General features: G+C 34.0%; 1 protein-coding gene across 3 annotated transcripts in view; it reads right to left on the bottom strand.

Annotated features, from left to right (window-relative positions):
- LOC113235496 overlaps window positions 1-20,401 on the bottom strand; it is a 241,970-nt gene extending 221,569 nt beyond the window's left edge. For 2 of the 3 annotated variants that reach the window (XM_026471204.1, XM_026471207.1), the window contains exon 1: window positions 20,236-20,400. The gene's annotated coding sequence lies outside the window, so the exon portion shown is untranslated. Of the gene's footprint in view, window positions 1-20,235 lie in introns of all 3 variants that reach the window. The other variant, XM_026471208.1, reaches the window with a different exon arrangement.
- Window positions 20,402-20,791: the final 390 nt, after the last annotated feature.

Here is a 20,791-nt window from a genome sequence, read left to right as displayed (position 1 = left end):
AGCGAAGGAAGATGGAACAATTCAAAAATATGGGTAGAAGACGAAAAAACGATACGATACGAATGGAGAGAGGCGATACAAAACAGTGGGATGACGGTGTAAGGAGGTCACACCGTCATAAATGTGTCCGACTTATCGGAACTTGCCCTAACGATGCATAGCTGAAATATCATTAAACATTTACAATATTCTAAAACTGGATTATGGTTTTTTACGATATCTCAAAAAAATATTTTGTCACTTAACCGCGTTTTAGGAGTACTTCCCTGGTTAAACTCTTTCACAAGGTGCTCTATATCGTTACTGCAATGCTTTTTTCCCATTATTTGACGTCAGCGCAATGTGTCTCAGTGTCACCAATGCCAATTTTACACATTTCCCAGGGGTGGAAAACGTCCTTCAACTTGCAGGTTTAATCACGATGTTTCCTTCATCGTTTGCGCCAGATATTGCTACAAAAATTCACAAATATGTCAATTGGGAAGCAACCGGATTAATCTACAACTGCCCAAAAATATGTTTGCCGAAGGAACGATTCTTAACAACAATATACCAACTATCGGAGTAGAATACCGGAAAGTCCAGGAAAAAGATCTTTAACAAAAGCACGTAGGAGAATTTCGACAACTCGGTAACTTGACCCGTAGCGCAGTTGATAAGAGCAATACTACGGTGCGGGTCGTGGGTTTAAGTACCATAGTTCGATCTTTGTATCAACAAATCATAATAAAAAGTAAATGGAGTTATTTCACAAAAAAATTCAATAATGACAATATACCAATAATATTGTTTTGATGTTTACATATCTTTTATATTCATATAATATACTCGTGTATATCGATGTAAATTAAACTCTATGTTTATATAATGCTTATCTATATAAATAACGGTTTTTTTTAATGTCCGTTAAGTTACTATATTTCCCCTCTGTCTCTCTTGCATACTGTTGCCCGCTTATGACCATTAGTCTCACTGCCTTGGGTTGACTTGAAGCGATCTCTTTTAGAGATAAGTCCACCTTCGCTCACCTTTTCTATAATTTATATTTTTCTTGCATTTGTTTGATGCAATAAAGAATGAACTCCATTTCAACAAAGTGTTCGTCAAATCTCTTCGTGTTAGAAATAAGATTTCGTGTCAGCGCGGAGTGATCTCAGAAAAATTCAGCTTTCGTATTTAAGACATAAAATTTTGCACGTCAAAGTAGGTAGTTGTTCAAAGCTATTAAAAGGTGTTAACATGCGTAAATTAAGATATTGGTCATAAAAATGACGTTAAATGAGATATGAAATATAGCTATGTATATTACGTAATTTAAAGATTTATTTTATTCATGTTTCAGAGGTTGTAAACATTGTCAGTATAATTTTTAATGTATTTCTGTCTATAGTTTCATTTCGTACCTATACCGTCTCGAAATAAAGTTCTTAAAAGCGGGTTCTAATTTTATCGTATATTTTAAGGTAGCGCGCAGACGCCGTCTATTTTGAGGCAAACTGGCATCGGCATGTTATATTGATAATCTTAGCTGAGTCGAATGCAAGACAATTGTATGTGTGATTCTCTTACAAAAAAATTGGTTGTTAGGGGAATATTCTTTCTATATTTTGTGTAAATAATACTTAAAAGCCACAACTTGTTAAGAAAAACTAAAGAGAATCATAACACAACGCTGCACGACGACCGTTCTCCCTCCGTTCTCTCACTCACTCATTCGTCTCCTTCACTCTTGTTATTCACTCTAGTTTTATTTTATTTATTAATTGAGCATTGGCTATACAGCCATCAGATTACAATAGAGCAACAGGTAACAAATAATTGAGAACGTCAAAACGTAATAATACTAAAAATAAATTTTGATGACCGTCTCATTCACTCTAGTCATACAGTTGCATTTCTAATTATTACATTCCGGCTATGTTCAAAATGTAAAATTTTCTACATGCATTTGAATAAGCCGAAATTTGGGCCCTATCTTTCCACTCTCTAAATTATTTACCTACGTATTAAATAAATATGAAGGACATGGTTTTTTTCAACTTTAAATATAAATTAAAATATGTAATAAATTTTAACTATTCAAAAAACGAAGAATGAAGGTAATCGCAAAAAGATATTTTTACATTTATTTTGTCTGCAATAAGATACATTTTTTAAACTTATCATTATTTATAACACGTATATCAAAAGGCAACTTTAACCCAGCATTATTACAATTCGACTCATGTTTCGAAGCCCCGGGAGGATCACTGAACCCGTGGGTGCAATGACATCACACTTTCCTCTTGAACAGTTTATTGCCATAAAAATGTACGATTCTTTACCACGAAGTTGAGAAAGCATCCGGACAACTGCATTCTTGTTTCTTTTTTCGAAAAAAAAAAAACTTTTGTTTTGTACTATGTATAAAAAAAATACAATATTTGAATAGTGTTCTTATATAAAATTTTTATTTTACATTCCTTGTAGTTCTCTGCATGTTCTGAATTATATAACTTAAATATTTTCAAAGCCGGAATGAATGAATCATATTTTTTAGATAATCTGCTATCCTCGTCCACATTTTCATTTATCATTGGGTGAGATGGTGGACAAATGTGATTAATTATACATTAAAAATAATAGTAATAATAACCATCCGGTAATGATATTTAAAGATATCACGAGAAACAAAATCAAAGAATTTTGTTAGGAAGAAAAGTATTTTTTTATAAAAAATAGTGATAATCATAAAATTAATACGAGTAATAAAAAAACAGGTTATTCTTGACTGTTGTTGTTACAATGCCATTCTTTTTTTAAGCGGCCTCTATTATAAGATTCCGGTTGATATTCAAAATTTGTCACACATTAGATTTAAAACTATGGTGAAATAAAAACTTCACACTGGCTTTTCCAAGTTGTAGAAGATATTTGAAAGAAATACTGTAAATGATAAATGTGTACAAATGTTTATTTACAAAGTGCAACCACTAAAGTTTCTTCCTCGTTCTTCTCAGGGGAATCTGTTTACGAATGAGTAAAATGCTTAACTATGAAATGAAGGCTACTTAACTTTGATTTTGTCACCAGTTCTGCTTTGTGGTAGTAATTGGTAGGCTATTAAATAATAAATAATAATAATAAATAATAAATAACGCACACACTCAACATAGCCCCGCACTAGGGAAACCCTGTGTCGCGGGTGCCATGGACACACATATAGACAACCACAAATTACACCCAAACTCACGAGAGAAATAATTGTAGGCCATACAACTATTTCTCCCGGCCCGGGAATCGAACCTGGGACCTCTGCGTGGCAGTCCGGTGGTAACCGTTCGGCCACGGAGGCAGTTAATATTGTACCTAACCAGAAGGGTCTGACACGAAGTATGCCACGGACTCCATAGAAAAAAAAACGTAATAATATTCATATGAGACGACTTTGCAGCGTAGTATAGAGACGTGTGAGGTGTTGTAATTTGGCCTAGGGTAAATTAGTTACTCGTTCTTTTCAGGAGAATTTACCTTCGGGGAGGTACCCAAATGCACCCGGGTAGCTCCCATAATGTGAGGAGGTCCCCACGGAAGGGGACAACCACCGGGGTGAGTGGCGAGTCTTAACGGGATCCCACGAGTTGGCACCGGTGGGTGAGGGTGAATATACAGGTTTTTAGTGGCTAGGCCTCCGAGGATACGGACGAACTTGTATCGCCGGGTGGGTCAACGAAGGAGAGTCCCACATAACCCCGCCATGTCATCGCCCGCGGTGGGGTATGTGTAACGCATTTTCCTGTGCACAAAAAAATCTTACGAATGAGAGGTAGAGTTTAATGATAATTTCAAGTGTAATTTGCTTATCTATGAATGTGTATGACATGAATGTGAATGTGTGTGGTAACGTGTATGGGATTTAGGGGTATAGACAATCGACTAACATGTGCTGGCATCAATTTGTCCCTCGTCCTTCCACAACTCAGTTCCCTAAAATATTCGAACTCGTTCACAGTAAATGCTGTCCGTATGTAGAACCTTCTCCCGGTCGAGGTCAGACAGTCGGCTTCGGTTCGGGTCTTCAAGGGTGCTCTTTTGAAGTTTTGGGATTGTTCAGACTCCTCATGTTAGAGCTTATGAAATATTTATTTAAGTTTGATATATTTATTTTATGCATTGATTTTATTATAGATTTTGTATGTATTAATGCATCAACATTACTTAATATTTATGTATTCGTATGTACATTTGATGTAATAAATTTATCTATGTATTTATTGAGTATAGTAGCATTCCAATTCTTTATTTATTTGTTTTTATTGCCAACTTAAAAACCAACTTTCCTCTCAGTTTTTCAAAGGTTAATTGGAGGAAATCCGTTTCTGGTATAGGCTCGCCTTTGTTCACTAATATTTTAAATTGTTTCTTAAAATTTATAATTTACTTCGTGGTACAATAAAGTGTTTAAATAAACAAAATAAAATAAAATAACATTTCTGCCATATATTGACCATATTGTTAAGGCGTCAAGTACGTTAATGTTTGTTATAAGTAAAGATTTTCGTAGAGGCAAAAAAACTACTGTACAACTCATTGGTGCATAGTATCCTAGAATTCTGCAATGTCATTTGGAGATCTCATTTTGTTACACACTCCCTAAGAGGCTCCCACACTAGTATCTTTCGACATGTAATAAATAAACATTATTAAAGTTTGAATAAGTAATTAAGGTCCGCTTTTTTTTTTTTTTTTTTTTTTTTTTATACCTGACAGGCAAATGACTCCACTCCACCTGATGTTAAGTGGAAAGTGGTATCCAAACGCGAAGGAACCTAGGAAAGAGAATGCTACAAACATACATTTTATAACACATAATAAATAACATTTATATAATCTGAAGTGTATATTGAAAATGCATCGGATATCGACTTAATAAATATTCACTCTCATTTATCATCTACCCATTTAATTTTAATCGCTACAGTTTTAATTGGTTGCGTGTTGATTACACCATGTCTATTGGTTTGATAAGAAAATATCGGCTAATGGTTATATAGGGTTATTTATTAATTATGATATTAATTTTATATTTTATTTGCATAAATACCTTTTAAAATTAACAGCTCATAAAAATAATATTTAATTCTGACAGGATTTATCTAATTTTTTGTTTGTCCAAAAACTTTTTTTAGCTTCTTTTTGGTACGTTTTTGTTTTATGTTTTTGATTATATTGTGGTATAACATTGTTGAAGCGTAACAAGAGAAACTTTTTTTATATTCACTGCAATCGCATAATTTCAGAACGGCGATTTCAAGTCTGATATTAATGAAATTTTAAATTAGTAAAAAGATATAATTTTACAGGTCGTAACGTCCGTGAAGTCCGAATTTTGAATATTCATTTCTAACCTGTGATAATTGAGATCAAAGTTGATCATGTTAGGTCTATGGGAAAAATATTCAATTTAATTGTTTTAGAATGGATTGCCCACATATACTGATACATACTATACAGAGTATAACTCAATAAGCTACAATTAAAATATAAAAACTTTTTTTATGATTTAAACTGACTGGACGAACAAGTCGTGTGCGTGGTCAGAACTTCAAATTGCAAAGATCCGAGGGGCACTGCCACTGCGCCTGTCACCCTGAGACATAAGTTGACAAGTCCCATGTGCCTGTAATTTCACCGGCACCCTTACCCATCAAAACCCGAACGCGGTAATTAATGCTCATATTACTGTTTGGCGGCAGAAATAAGTAAGGTAATGTTCAGTTTACTCAAATTCCTGTGTAGTTTTGAGTTAGTCACAATATTTTAATATATACATATATACAATTTATTGTGTATACATATTGCGTGTCGCTTGTTAACAACAGGCACACGACGTGTTTGTCCTGTCACTTACTATTATAAAAAATTAACGTTTACGATAATTAAAACTGTATTCAAAGTAATTGTTACGAAGATTCGTACTTTGTTGTTTACTGATACCGATCAGTAACAAATCCGATGATATTGAACGTATGACTCATAATGTGGGAACTAGACATTATACTATGTATTTATAACTAGACTTGGAAGTTTTCCTTGCAATATCCATAACTTGAAGCTAAATTGTCACATTATACATAAAACAGTGTTAAAAGTATCCGTAAGTAGTAAGTAAACTCAATTGAATCAAGTAAAAAAAACACTATTTGCGAAGTGATTAAATTTAAAAAAAATCGTCAGATCTTCATCTCTTTGCATTTCAATCCCGCGCTCAATAGAAGACCTGTTGAAAAACAAATGCGCTTCCCTGTCCCATACAATTATCCCAATTTATTTCATATGTCAACCCTTTGTGACATAAGAAATAAATTATACAAGAACAGGCGCTTGTCGCCTTTTCCATCAAAACAAGGAAATATACCAGTATATGAATAGGCTGTATGGTGCAACATGTGCTTATCCAAATACATGGATGCACATTTATAAAAAAAGTCAATGAATGTCATTTGAGTTGAGCGCTCTAGATTCGAAATTTAAATTACTCTACCTCAATAGGTCGCATTGTAGTTCAGAATGACAGCATTGAACGGAAAATTTGCCCAGACCGATCGCGTTAGTATTACGTCTTACTTTCGCTGCGTAGATCCATCGAGTCGCCCGCCATTGAGGCGTTATGTGTAATTAGTTGCGTCAGAGTACCGTTAGGTACGTGTGCTGTGTACCTTACCAGTTTACGGTGAATTTACGTATTCAGTAATGTAGGTCAGAAACAAGAACTATTTTAGTTACGTGATAGATAAAACCGACAACAAAACTTACGTTTATTTTTTTAATTTGTAAACGATAACGTTTCATTATATGAATATTATAATGGTTGTTGCACAAAATTCTCTAATTAATTCTTGAAGTTCGGGGAAAATATATCAGTTTTATTATACATAAATTGAAAGTTGGTTCACTACTTAGCTTATAACATAATAACACCGTGTACTGTGTCCATAGATTCGGTCGCGTGAGTGGAATAACTTACGATGCCTCTACTTTCACGAATCGACGTGAGCATGACATGATAACATTTTGAATCAATAAGTGCACCTTTTTTTAGGTGTTTACGTACTTATGAATGAGAACTTTTAGTGTTGAAATTTATTTTCTTGAACTAGTATTCTTTTATAATACAGGTGGTAACAAACTTATGCGAATTTTACGATTCATTTAAAACGAGCTAAAGGGCGTTGACTGATTTTATCTAACTTAACTGCCTCTGTGGCCAAACGGTTACCCAGAGGCCACGCTGAGGTACCTGGTCCCAGGTAGTTTCACTTCTAAATAATGAGCAGCGGCGATTGAGAGTATCGCACATTTCATGATGGCGGTTGGTAGGTAACAAAGAAGTAACCTACATAGCTTACCGTTACCCACGAATGGATGTAACTGATATTTTTTTGTATGACTAAAAAAAAATTCAATTTAATAACTGCCTCCGTGGCCGAACGGGTATCGTGCTGTATTGCCACGCAGAGGTCAAGGGTTCGGAGAGTAGAAATATTTGTATGGCCTACATTTATTTCTCTCGTGAGCTTGGGTGTAGCTTGTGGTTGTCTGTGTGCGTTCATGGCACCCGCGACGTTAAGTGTGTGCGTTATTATTGTGCGTTATTATTATCTTAAATACTAAATTACGATGTTAATGTTTTTCTTGGAATACAGACTGGTCTGTGCGAATTTTCATCAAATATCGTGCTGAGTCGATATCCGTGCCCACCTGGGCGCCTTCAGCTGATTAATTTATTGTGCGATTTGAGAACTAAAACTAATATATTGTCGCTTTCAGATCGACTAGAATTTTGTCATAATTGGTACCAACGAAAAGGCACATGTGAGTGATCCACGGCAATGAGACACGGAGGGAAAGTATTTTAAATATTGTAGATAAGATATTTTGCTTCATGCATTGAAAGACTTTTAGAAAGTGGCTGCATTATTTGTGCAAAAAAGACATCCTGTATTTTTATGATGCTGATCAAGAGGATCTACTATAAGGACTAATTCCTTATAAGTACACAGTATCTTTTAAAGGAAATTGCAAGGAAAAGGAAAGGGTGTTTTTTTTTTAAATTTGGCTGGTTTCATTCCCAGATGACACAAGCAACTATTTAAGAATCTTTAAATGCCGCGTCACTTATTTATTAAATAATATATTTAATTACAATAACTATTATTTTAGAATATTTTAATTTAAATATAATATTTTATACAATATTTTTAAAATACAAATTTTAATTCTACAATATTTAAAACACTCTCCGTATCCCATTAACGTAGGACGCCATGATTAATGTTACTTCCCAAAAAATATTTTTTTTTATTACGTCATTTTATTATTGATTTTGCGAAAAAGTCTACAAGGGCAAAGCACTGATATTAAACTCAAGATTTAAGTGAAGAGTTTCAGTGTTAGAGATACAAACATTACATTTAATTCCACAATGATGTAAGTCCGTCGATTTATTATTTACTACACATTGCAACTTATTACATACAACATACCTTTATTACGTATTGCAACTAATATGCCGTACACGTATCTGGCAGGTGTTGAGCTATGCGACAATAAGTCTGAGGCGTAAATATGTCATAACGTAATTTACTTGAGATTTTATGCAATGCAGTCATTAGGGCACTTGCATCACCGTTTATAATATTTATACTGTTATTTAGGGTTAAAGGTTAACTTGTAATAATAATAAAATATGTGTTAGATAATACATAACTTGTAGTTATTTAACTTTTTTCTCAGGTTAATTTACATTTGTAACGAATAGAATGGTGTATAAAGTTTAGAACAACATTAATATTTTGTTTTGCGTATAATTTTATTATAGGCTTTTTATTTGGTTTTTTTAATTGACTGATTTTTCTGTTGTTAAACTTAGATGTTTAAATCATGAAAACAAATCTTTTGAACCTTATACAATGCAACAACAGAGTACAGTTATCAGAACAAAAACTAGTACAGTCAAGAGCACGTCAAGCTTGACACTTTGTACTTTGGACCGTTCTTATCGTAAGCGGCATAGAGTTGGATTTAAACCTTAAATGTCAAGCTTGACGTGCTCTTGACCCTGTACCTAATAATTATACCTTAGCTTTGGGGTGATGTTGCCGATTTTAATAGAAACTTTCTCCTGCAAAAATGTACTGTTAGAGCAATTTTCAATAGGGGCCCAAGAGTGTCACGGAGAGAAATGTTTTTTTTTTATAATTATTTATGAAAATGTAATTTATGTTAAGAAATATAGTATATTTTTTTGCGAATAACAGTGGCAGAATTAACATTAATACGAGATAAAAGTAAAGTGCCTATTCTTGACAGTCGTCTTCATGAAGTTATAAATTCATTTAAGAGGCAATACATAGGTTTTTATAGATCAAGATTCCATTTGTTTATCAAAATTTGCCATTTACGGGGTATAATAAATATTGTAAATGATAGATTATTCGCTGGAAGACTAAGATTCATGTTTATAAAACTGTCGTACGACCGATCTAATTGGTCGGCCAAAATGCCGATTTTCATTTTATTTAATATGCTTGTTCTCACGGCGCCCACAACACCCGGCCAAGAGGGTAAGTCGGGGGGTTTAAGTGGATATGCCCTCTTCCTGGAGGGTTAGTCTCACATAACCCTTGAGCCTCCCTAGACTCGACGATACCATGTGACGGGACGAACAAATCGTGCACCTGGTGGTAAGCCAGCCCTTTGGATTTGACACTCCAGGCAGTCTCCGATAGGGGCAATGCCAATCTTATCAAATTTAACACTACCAAAACGCAGGCGTGTCTATTCTCCACAAAATGGAGTCCCTTTGAGGTGACTCCGACTTTTCGTAATATATCCATAGCGATAGCCGACTATCTCCAGCTACTTGGAATGGACTTGTCGTCCAATTTGAACTTCGGCAGATACATTGAATCCATGGCCAGAAATGCAGCAAGGAAGCTTGATGATGCGTTACTTTACACCGGGACAGTTGCTTCAGCTGTACCAAACCCAAGCCCGGTCGTGCATGGAGTACTGCTGCCACCTTTGGGATGGCTCTCCTACATATCAACTGACCACTTTGAATTCAATTGACAATCGTGCCAAGAGGCTTATGGGTGATTTGGAATTAGTGGAGACGAAGCTGCAAAACCTTTAACACCGCCGTAATATTGCCTGCTTATCGGTATTGTACAGGATATATCACGGAGAGTGTGCAATGAAATTACACAATTTAATTCTGCCTTCCCCTTTCCATCACCGGGAGACTAGGCGTAGGCTTGGGTTCCACCCCTATGTTGTGGATATTCCAAAGATTCGCATGAAGCGTTACGCTTCCACATTTACATCGCGAAGGGCTATGGAGTGGAATTCCCTCCTGCAGACTTGTTCTCTGAACGTTATAACTTGGACCTTTTCAAGGTGAGAGTGAATAGGCATTATTTAAGTGTGCACGCTCCATCATCGACCTCATCGTCACTTTCCATCAGGTGAGATGGAGGTCAAAATCGCACTCATATTTTATTAAAAAAAAATTAGAAAAAACGACGCCTATCCATAACATTTGCAATGCACGTCAGAGCTTTAAATCGCAAACATCTTAGGGGCACCATGAGACATAAGTTGACAAGTCCCATGTGCCTGTAATTTCCCCCCGTAAACAAAAAAAGGATATCTCACTTATCCGCTCACGCGATGCGCTCCTCCTACCGCAAAATGGCGGCTATTTGGTTTCGCAACTTAGAAAAGCATTCAGTTTAAATACAAGTTTTTATAAATAAAAATTATTATTCTGCATTGCTAAATAAATACCCTCCGTACTACCAACAAAAACATCTCAAATAAAATGCAGTAACACACCGCAAATCCTGCACTTAAAAAGCACTAATGAAATTTTTGGTGTACTTGGATAAATATGATAATATTCCGTTTGAGTTGTTCTAACGTTTACCATGAAATTACTCCTTAAAGTATAGTTTATAAACATTTATATTCAGGGTAAACTTAAAAAACGCTACTTACGGTATGTTTTCAATAAATAAACACCGAAATCACCAGCCCAAACAATAACACAGACGTTTGTCGCGACGTATTTTTGAAGTTGTTTATTTTTTTTAAATGACAGACTCAGGCATTAAAACTTTATGGTTTGCTAGAGTAGTTACCGAAATAGCAATTAATATTAGTTCTTTTACCTGTTACAACTTCGATATCCGATAAATCGGTATAAAATCATCACCGGCACCTCTAGGTGTGGTATGCGTCTAGGGCTGCATGTAGCGCGTGAGCGGATAGCAAACACTCATCATCAATTCATCATCAACCGATCATCGATTTTTGCATCCATAATAGCATAGTTGTTAGTTATATCACAATTGAAAGATATGTCATCGGTCAATTACGTGACGTGATATTTAAGCCCTGTGAATGGCCAGGTTGAATTACTTACTGCGTTCTGACACAAATATCTGACACTTCAAAACGTAAGAATGATAATATTTAATTATCTTAATAGTAAATTAAATTTAACATTCAACACTTTACACAAGCATCAGAAAAGTCAAAGTAATTAGCGAAAAACAAGTTAAGAAATAAACTTCTTGGTTACATGTTGCAAACACTTTCTTGCATAGTGAGAGTATTTCTGCGTTAGTAGGCCACGGTGATCGCACCTTGTCCGACTTCTTTGAGAGAAAACTGTAAGCCAATTTTCTTCGACTTGCTAATTCAATTGGAAAACTACTGCAAAAAACTGTTGCTATCCTTTACTTGTACAATTTATCACTTTTTTAATAACTTACTGCAGATATTTTAAAAGATTTCAATAAAATTAAAAGGTTTTGTAGTCGACTGTATTTTTTTAAGTAATAATTTTATTTGAATACTTAATAAATGAAATTTTAATCTTGATCACATTTTTTGATGACGTGGTACAGGTATTTTCCAATAGCATTCAAAAAAGGAAAAGCAAAAAGCTCTAGTCGACAGCATTTGTATTTAGTATAATAATTTCATTGAATACTTAATAATTGAAATACTACAGCATAAAATATAGTTTTAGTTTTCTTAGAATATTTACTAAATTTTTAAGTAATTTGTGATAAATATAAAAAAAAAACAGGAAAACATTTATAGTCCCGTTCACTAATTTTGTAATTTTTACATAACTTATTTTTAGAATTAATTTGGTTATGATTGCATTGTTGTCTTGAAAATTATTTTGATTTTCTTTTTTCCGATATTCATTGATCACTCATGATGATGGTAAACCATTTTGCTTATGTATCATGTGCGACATCTATAAAATATCACCCAAATACAAGGCTGCCGAAAAAATATGCAAGTAAACAAATAAAACTACAAACACACATAGACAACCACACACCCAAACTCACGAGAGAAATAAATGCAGGCCATACAAATATTTCACACGGCCCGGGAATCGAACCCGGGACCTCTGCGTGGCAGGCCAGCACGGTAACCGTTCGACCATGGAGGCAGTTATTAAATTGAATTCTTTTAGTCATACATACATCCATTCGTGCTTAAGGGTACGCTATGTAGGTTACTCCTTCGTTTCATACCGAACCGCCATCATTATATCTACAATACTGTGAATCTCCACTGCTCATTATCTAGAAGTGAAACTAAACCGTTTGTTGAGACTTTTGCCATTATTTTAATGATGGTACTCTTGTGACGAAAAAGGAAATCGTGATTTCCGACGACTTCCTCTATACAGTGTGATATATTTATGCCACCAACATTGATGTGTGCACTGGAAATGATGCTGATGGAACTACAGGCATATGCAACTTATCAACTTTGTCTTAGCGATCTTTGCGATTTAAGGATTTTCACACTTCCCACCTGGCACAATATTTATTCGTCTTATCACTTGATATCATAAAAATCGATGTCTTTTTTAAAATTTATTTTGCTTTAAGGGTCATTTTTGCCATTAACACAACTCTACTCACCCAATCACTTACTTTTAGCGTGAGAATTGCTCTGAAATCCCACAAAAACAACCATTCCATGTTAAATATTTATACCATTCGACCCAAATATATACAACAGCACGATTTTTTACAATATTACCTCACTATTTCTATAGTAACAATTGGTTGTATTGATAAATAAATTACACCTTAAACTATCGTGACGTATAATAAAATTTTACCCTGTGTAATTCGTTGCCATTTACGAGTGATAAATCTTCAAAAAAAGAGTCTGATATTTTACAGATCATTAAAAATGTTTGTTTGCCTTGCTTTTCTAATGCTGTAAGAACAATAGCACAAAGAGATAAAAACTAACAAAAAGCGCACACAGTCACGCAAATGATAATATGAGCGATTAAAACACAAACGGTTTTTAGCAATTTTCACGTTTTATGTATGCGCGTGAGTTGAATTTTGCAACGGTCGAGACAGTAATATGTGTATGTGTAAAAAACATTGTAATTCATTGATTCAATGCCAAAATGTTTATTGTATTATTGCTAAATTTAAAACGATTTGCAATATTATTTCCCCCATTTTCAACCATGGCAAAGTTCTCTGTCAGCATAGCAAAGTCCTCATGGCAACCATTATAATATATAACATGGCACATATTCCATACTTAATAAATCCTTTACTAGAAAGCCTTATATTTATTTTTTTCCCTCTCTGACTGCTCGACAACTAGTCAAAAAATGAAACAACAAAAAAAGATGTTACGCACGTTTAGGCTCTTGAATAAACAATTCCCAGCAGAAAAAAGAAGTGTTAATACAATAACGTCCGTCACGGCTCAACGATGTTACATATTTCCTGCAAACCGTATCGGCCGTTGTGAAATAAGGCAAAAAAATAACAGCCCAATTGTTGCAGGCATGCTAATTTTAAACTCAAGTGTTTCCACACACCGTTTGCATTTCCCTAGAATTTCTTTCACAACTCTATCGATCGTACATTGCACGTAATGCACTTACAATGAAAAGGTATTTAGATCATATTTAACAGTTACTTCAGTCGTAATACAAAATTTGCAGACGATTACATGTCGACCCCTACGCAAGCATCGTATGTCGAAATTGCTAAGTTTACAGGGGAGCGTTTTAAAGGTTTGAATTCACTAGAATGAGCATATTCGGCAAACCTCACATAGAGTATTATAAAATCCTAGATATCGGTTAGATGAGCTATGATGATCTATTAGATGATCATACGTGAGTAACGGGCTTCGCCGAATAAAACTCAGAAATGCTAAAGTCACGTGTTATGGTCATTGCAGTGAATTAAAAACTTTAAAACGCTCCCCTATAAAATTGTCAATTTCGCATACGATATTTTACGTAGGAGGGGTCGATCGTGTCGTGTGCAAGACGCAATATGTAAATACTAATTGATTGTCTTAAGTGCCGTAGAGATCGCTCGCCAGTTTCTGCACCTTCTTGCTTTTGCGGCAGCTGGCCGTAATTGGATGATCTATTCTAGAGATTCGAATTCGTATACATTCGTTTTATCTATCGTTTTTACGTCCAAGAAGTAGACGATCAGATAACTGAGCTCAAATAGAGCTGGGTAGGATGTATTGCGTGGTATGGTTATGGTAACAACATAATAATAATAATAATCTTTGTATGTCTTCAAACATGGTCTCTTAAATAACAGTGGCTGGAGCCGCCTTAAGCGTAGCCGTGTCAGGAGGCGCTGCGCTCTTTCTTAAGTCCACGTTTCAAAAGAAATTTAATTATCTATCTTAACCAAACAAAAAATATTACTACTTACAATATATTTTTATCTATAGTGCATGTGTTGTTCCCGCGAGCCATTTATTTTTTATTTAGGTATAATCTTCTTACTTTCATAATACGTCTTGCCGGTAATGAATGGTGAACAAGGAGCGGTTGCAGAAACGTGAGGCGTCTTGTAGCGAGATCGGTAGACGTTACAGTGAAATTAGATTAGTAAAATATTATATATATTATATAAATATTATATGGCAGTTTCACATATTCCCTCAATATGTAAAACTGCCATAGTTTGATGGTTGGGACAACATAGCAGTGCTGCTCTCCTTGTTATTACCAATGCATTTCCGATCTAAAATTGTACATTGTCAGATTTTGCATAATAATAAAACTGAAACTAAGTATGTTTTAGAAACAGTAGAGCTTTTTGTGAAAGAGTCGTCCAGGGAAATAGTGCCACCTTATTTATTTCTGCCGTCAAACCGTAATGTAAGCATTTGAACCGATTTTGAAAGGTGATGGTACTTACTAAAAGATGTTTCACCTGCTTATATGCCCACTGTGTCTAACAGCTCTACCGTGTCAAACCAATACACTGTATCTCAAAATCCATTTTAAGAAATAGCTGCAACAAGGATTTTTCCGTTACTTGTAATTTTTTTATAAAAAGATACATGTAATTTACTTCGTACATTCGATATTTTGATGGCAGCAAATCTCCTTGTGAAAAAGTTCAACCAGGGAAATACTGCCACTCTACCTATTTCTGCCGCCTTGAGCGCAGAGGCAGTGCCCCTCAGATGTATTGCGATTTAAAACTCTGAATGGCACTGTAACTGTCATGAATAGGCGTGTCGCTTAATACGAGGTGCACTTTATTTTTTATATAATTTGTAAGTTGACAAGTCCCATGTGCCTGTAATTTTATCAGCACCCCTACCCGTCAAAACGGGAACACAGTAATGCTGACATTACTGCTTGGCGGCAGAAACAGGTAAGGTGGCAGTACTTCCCGGACGAACTCTTTCGCAACGAGCTCTACTGCTGCTGAACGACTTGTACATCCCGTCGCCTGATATCATAAAAATACTATACAAGATATTAAAATGCTGATTACAGGGTGTTGTAGATAAGGCTTCACTGATCCTTGTATGTTAATAACTCAATCTTGCAAAAAAAATCTATTACGTATGCTATGTATGATAAGGAGGTCAGAGCGGTGAAATCAGGCTGTGAATCGTGATAACGACGTATTGCTTTTGATGTGCTAAAGTACACGTGATATAAGAAATAAATGACGTCATTGCTATGTCATCGCATTGTATTACTATATGCAAATAAATATTGTTTTACTAGGGCGGAAAGTAAGTTATTGCAAACGAGTTGACATCGCCGCAGGCGAGGCTTTAGCCGTCACGAGTATGCAATAACCTTGACGCCCGTGTAACATGAGACGTTTTTCTATACACTTGTTGTGAAAACAATGCATTTTTCTGTGTTTTCCACAAATTAAGTAATAGTGGTAATAGTCCCTGTAACAGCCGACTGACCACTCTGTCAATTAAAAATTAATCTTTTAGGCCTTGGGAGAGGCAATAGTTTTAAAAGGATATCCAAAATAATAACAACAATTTATTTATTTCCGCAAATACGAATCGTCGGCAAAATTTAAAAACCTCGTAACCATGTTTTTGGTCGAAATCTCTTTTTTACTCTTTAATCACAATAAAAAAAATAAAAAAAATAAAAATCGTTTATTTCTCCTTCCACAAATATTACTTAAAAAGAGATATTAAATCTAAGGTGACAATTTCAAAACAAATTACATTTCTGGAAAGCTGGAGCCTAAACTAAATCAATGATTTGTATTTTAGGTTTCCAGGCCTCACAATATCGGGCAATTAACGTCAGAATAGAATTTGTAAACCCTTTTTTAGTTACAAAATAAAGGTATGATCATATATTGTCATATAATTATTTCAAGTAATTCTGTTTTTGGTGCCTTATCAAAAAGTTCAATTTAATGAAGTTCCGTTTATCGATTATATAGCAAAACATTTACGTTAATTTGTTTATAATATAAATAATTTTCACAAGTCTCATCTCATCATCTTTTACAACTTGCGCTTTGCTTAAAACGTTCAGTCGGATTTAATTCCATAAGAACTAACATTTAATTATAGGAAATGAAACTATTTTTCCGGATTTAAATCGCGTATATTTGTTTTTCCAAACAAACCGACGTTTCGGGCCTTTTACAGGTCCCATGTATAGCATAATGTATGTATAATATAGCGTAAATTGGAATGTTTTCTTTGTAAAATTAAAAATAAGGTATTTAATTAATAACTATTGTAACTATAGTGAAAAAATAGGGTGGTTTGCATCAATATTAGACATAACTGGTTGAAGACTGTACCACCTCAGTCAACCGTGACCATGGGACCTGTAAAGGGCCCGAAACGTCGGTTTGTTTGAAAAAACAAATATACGCGATTTAAATCCGGAAAAATAGTTTCATTTCCTATGTGTAACAATCGCGAAAACCTAAGAACTCGATATGACCCTATATTTTTCAATAAACTTTTGAAATTAGCTAATATTTTTTTTATTAAATAAAAAAATCTTTTAATTGCCGGGTGCAGAATTTATTTAGTATTTTAGAATTTATTAGGTATTTGCGGTTTAAAGCTCTGAGTGACACTGCAATTGTTATGGCCAGGCGTGTAGCTCGTCTGCGGGCGCACGACGTGAGTTCGTCTCATCACTTGGTATAATAAAAAAAAAAGAAAAAAAACCTAAGTTAAATCTAACCTAACCATAGGACTTCTTATATGTGCCTGTAATTTCAACATTACCTGTTTCCCTTCAGAACCGAAATGCAGTAAAGCTCACATTATTGCTTGGCGGCAGAAGTAGGTAATGTGGCAGTTCTACTGCTACTGAAATTGCGTGATTCTCCAAATAATAAATAGGAGTCTTGGAAAAAAGTATTCAATCTTACCAGGAATTATTTGATTATGCATGAAAGAGCCAAGAATAACAAAAAATATCAAAAGGTCGTGAAAAACGACAAGATCATAAAAGTTCTGGTAACAGGGACAGGCAAATTTCATGAATATTTTCAAAAATATTTCGCAACCGTAAGGTCACATCTAAATATATAAAAGTATATGATGGCTAGATGTCATATAACGGATGACCCTCGAGGTCGAGTGGCTTGTACACCGGCTTTCATGGTGTTGCCATCTCTGAGGTCCCGTATTCGATCCTATGCCGTGTCAATGTAGCAAACCATTTTAATTGTTGTCTCGGGTTTGGATGGATGGTCGTTGTTTCCGATTTCCATAACACATAGCTTTAGTTACTTACTTTGGGATCAGAGCAACGTACGTGATTAGATTTATCAAACGCCATTTTTTATACATTTACCAGTGTCGTTAAAAACTGTTGATTGGCCTAATTACGAAAACGTCGGGTTTATGTATAATCGAAACAAAATTTAACGGCAGAAACTCGAAAATACTCAGTCTTATGATTTTTTTAATGTCTAATTAATACACTTGGAATTTGTCGTAAAATAAAAATAATTAACTTAGAGCAATGTAATGTCATGTACCAAATATTCTGTCTGTTTTGTTTATTTTACTTGTTTTTGTATATAATTTAACTGCTCACAATTTATTCCAAAATAAAAAATAATTCTGTGTAAACTTTTCAATTGGACTTATATCGGTGGGAAAATATAAATTTACGCGCGCTTCTCTGCTATAGAAAGTAAAACTTAAGTAACTGTATTGAAACATATGTTTTAAGTCAAGTAAACATATCTTTATTTATTACCACCGCCGTGAGGGTATCAAATTTGTACCTATACTTGTCTCCTTTAATTGTGTCATAAAACAAATTTAATTTTTAAGATTTACTTTTTTTTTCATATTATCAATGACACAAATTAAAATATTATGTCAAGGGATAACATGATCGTCACTATTAAAAACAATAATAGTTTATAAAAATAAGAAACATAACTAAAAAAATAAACAAATACAAAAAATAACAACGTCACGTTCAATAAAAGTAAGATTCCAATTTCTTCGAAAGAAATTCCTTTACATTGTGAAATTCATTATCCGATAAAATGATTTTCAGTTGGATAGAGAAAATTTTGACTTTTTTTTTGACGCATTATTATTACAAACTGTACATAAACTACTTCAATTATCTGGTCATAAACCACGGAATTCACTTTATTATGAATACTAGAGCAACGAAATTAATGAGCATTACCCAGAATACCAAGACCAGAACTGATTTTAAAAAAGTTTGTCTCTTAAATTGGTCCTACTGGATATCAAACCCGGGACCTCCTAGTGCCTACAGTGCTAATCGCTGGGACACTGAAGTTGATGTATTTCTATTAATAAATAATTAAAAAATATCGGATCGAAAGTTTCGTTACTTTGTTTTCCACATAGATATTTAATTCATATTATGTTTTAACGGAAAATTATTTTTAAAGTACTAAAAAAAATATTTTTTATTTTTTCTATCTCATTTAGTTTATTCATTCTATTTTTTTTTCTATATTACAAATGTACAATTTAAATTTATTTTATTTGACATACAAAATTTTAAAATAAAAAAAAAGGAAATATATAACAGCTCTAATACGTAATCACTAAAACGTAATGCCTTCTTTTTTTATTAATTAATTATGTGCTATTGAAAGTTCAAACAACAATATTCTATGTCGATCGGTAACATTTTTTATTTATTTTTTTCTAATTATATTACTGACCTGCCTATAGTGATTTAATTAAACATTAGTTGGATTGGCGCTTGATAATTGTGGACGTAATGTATATGTGAAATTGATTTGAATAACCTAATTGTTTCAATTATTTTTACTGAAATTTGTAATAAAAATATAAATTTTAAAACAATAAAATATACAGAAATAAAATCGAAAAATCAGTTTTCAAATTTTGGTACAGAATAATGAATTTTAATAATATTTCATAAGGTTTATTGGCAAAGAAAAAAACTTTTTGAAAAATAATGCCATTAATATAATTTGACGGGTGCTTTTACCGTATACCTTTTTTCTGATAATGACCGCAAAGGTATTAAATATTAAGAAATTTTGAAATCTAGGTCACTGTAGTAAAATTTTATATCTGGCGAAATTTTTCAATCTAATCTATTTTGTTACTACAATAAATACAATAAATCGTTAAACAATTACTTATGTGCTGTACATTAATTCTCACCCATTTGCATACATCATTAATCAGTTGTTATAAATTGGTCTCACATTTAAATAGCGCAAAATTCATTTATCAACCAGTAACGAGCATCTAAACCGCTTTCTTTGAATGTCGCGGAGAGAGTAACCGTGGTTTTGTTTTACGAAAGTTTTAACACAAAGTTTTAACGTGTTCGTTCCTTACTTAAAAAAAAACAAAATTACTTACCAGTATAAATAAAAAATTATAAAAAAACCACAAGCACAATAGCACAAAAAAGTTCATAAAGTTCGTTTAAGTTCACAATTCACTGCTCCGTGAGTTCGAGGTCCCAAGTTAGTTCTCGTCAAGTGTCGTGGTTACACTGAGCGGTCGGACGGAAGAGTTGTGCGTGTGGCGCCCGCGCACGTTCACCTAAAAGTAAAACCGAAACGTTTGTCTGCGTAAATCGGGTATCATTGCCAATCTAACACCCTGAGGTGGTTCGTAACCTTTTGTTGTGGGAACCCTTTCGAGTTGACCTGTTTAGAAGTCGTTCGCTTTTAACACCGTACTGTGATTTACGCGTGAGATGAAATCCAATTTGCCAGATTATTTTTTATCGTCTACAGTTCGGTAAATAACAAAATAAAGGCTCCCGCTTCCGGAATACAGAAATACTGCTATATTTGTATTCCTAGTATCGACTCTGGTCTTTTACCAAAGATTTTGGTTAAAAGTTCACATGTTAGTTTTATAACTAGTGCATAAAAACCTTCTAAAGAGTTAATAAAGATTAATATTA

This window comes from Hyposmocoma kahamanoa, unplaced genomic scaffold (genome assembly GCF_003589595.1).
Source record: "Hyposmocoma kahamanoa isolate Upper Pololo Valley unplaced genomic scaffold, ASM358959v1 87, whole genome shotgun sequence".
Classification (NCBI taxonomy): domain Eukaryota; kingdom Metazoa; phylum Arthropoda; class Insecta; order Lepidoptera; family Cosmopterigidae; genus Hyposmocoma; species Hyposmocoma kahamanoa.
Note: the sequence above shows the minus strand (reverse complement) of the source record. Positions and strands in the feature narration are given on the sequence as shown.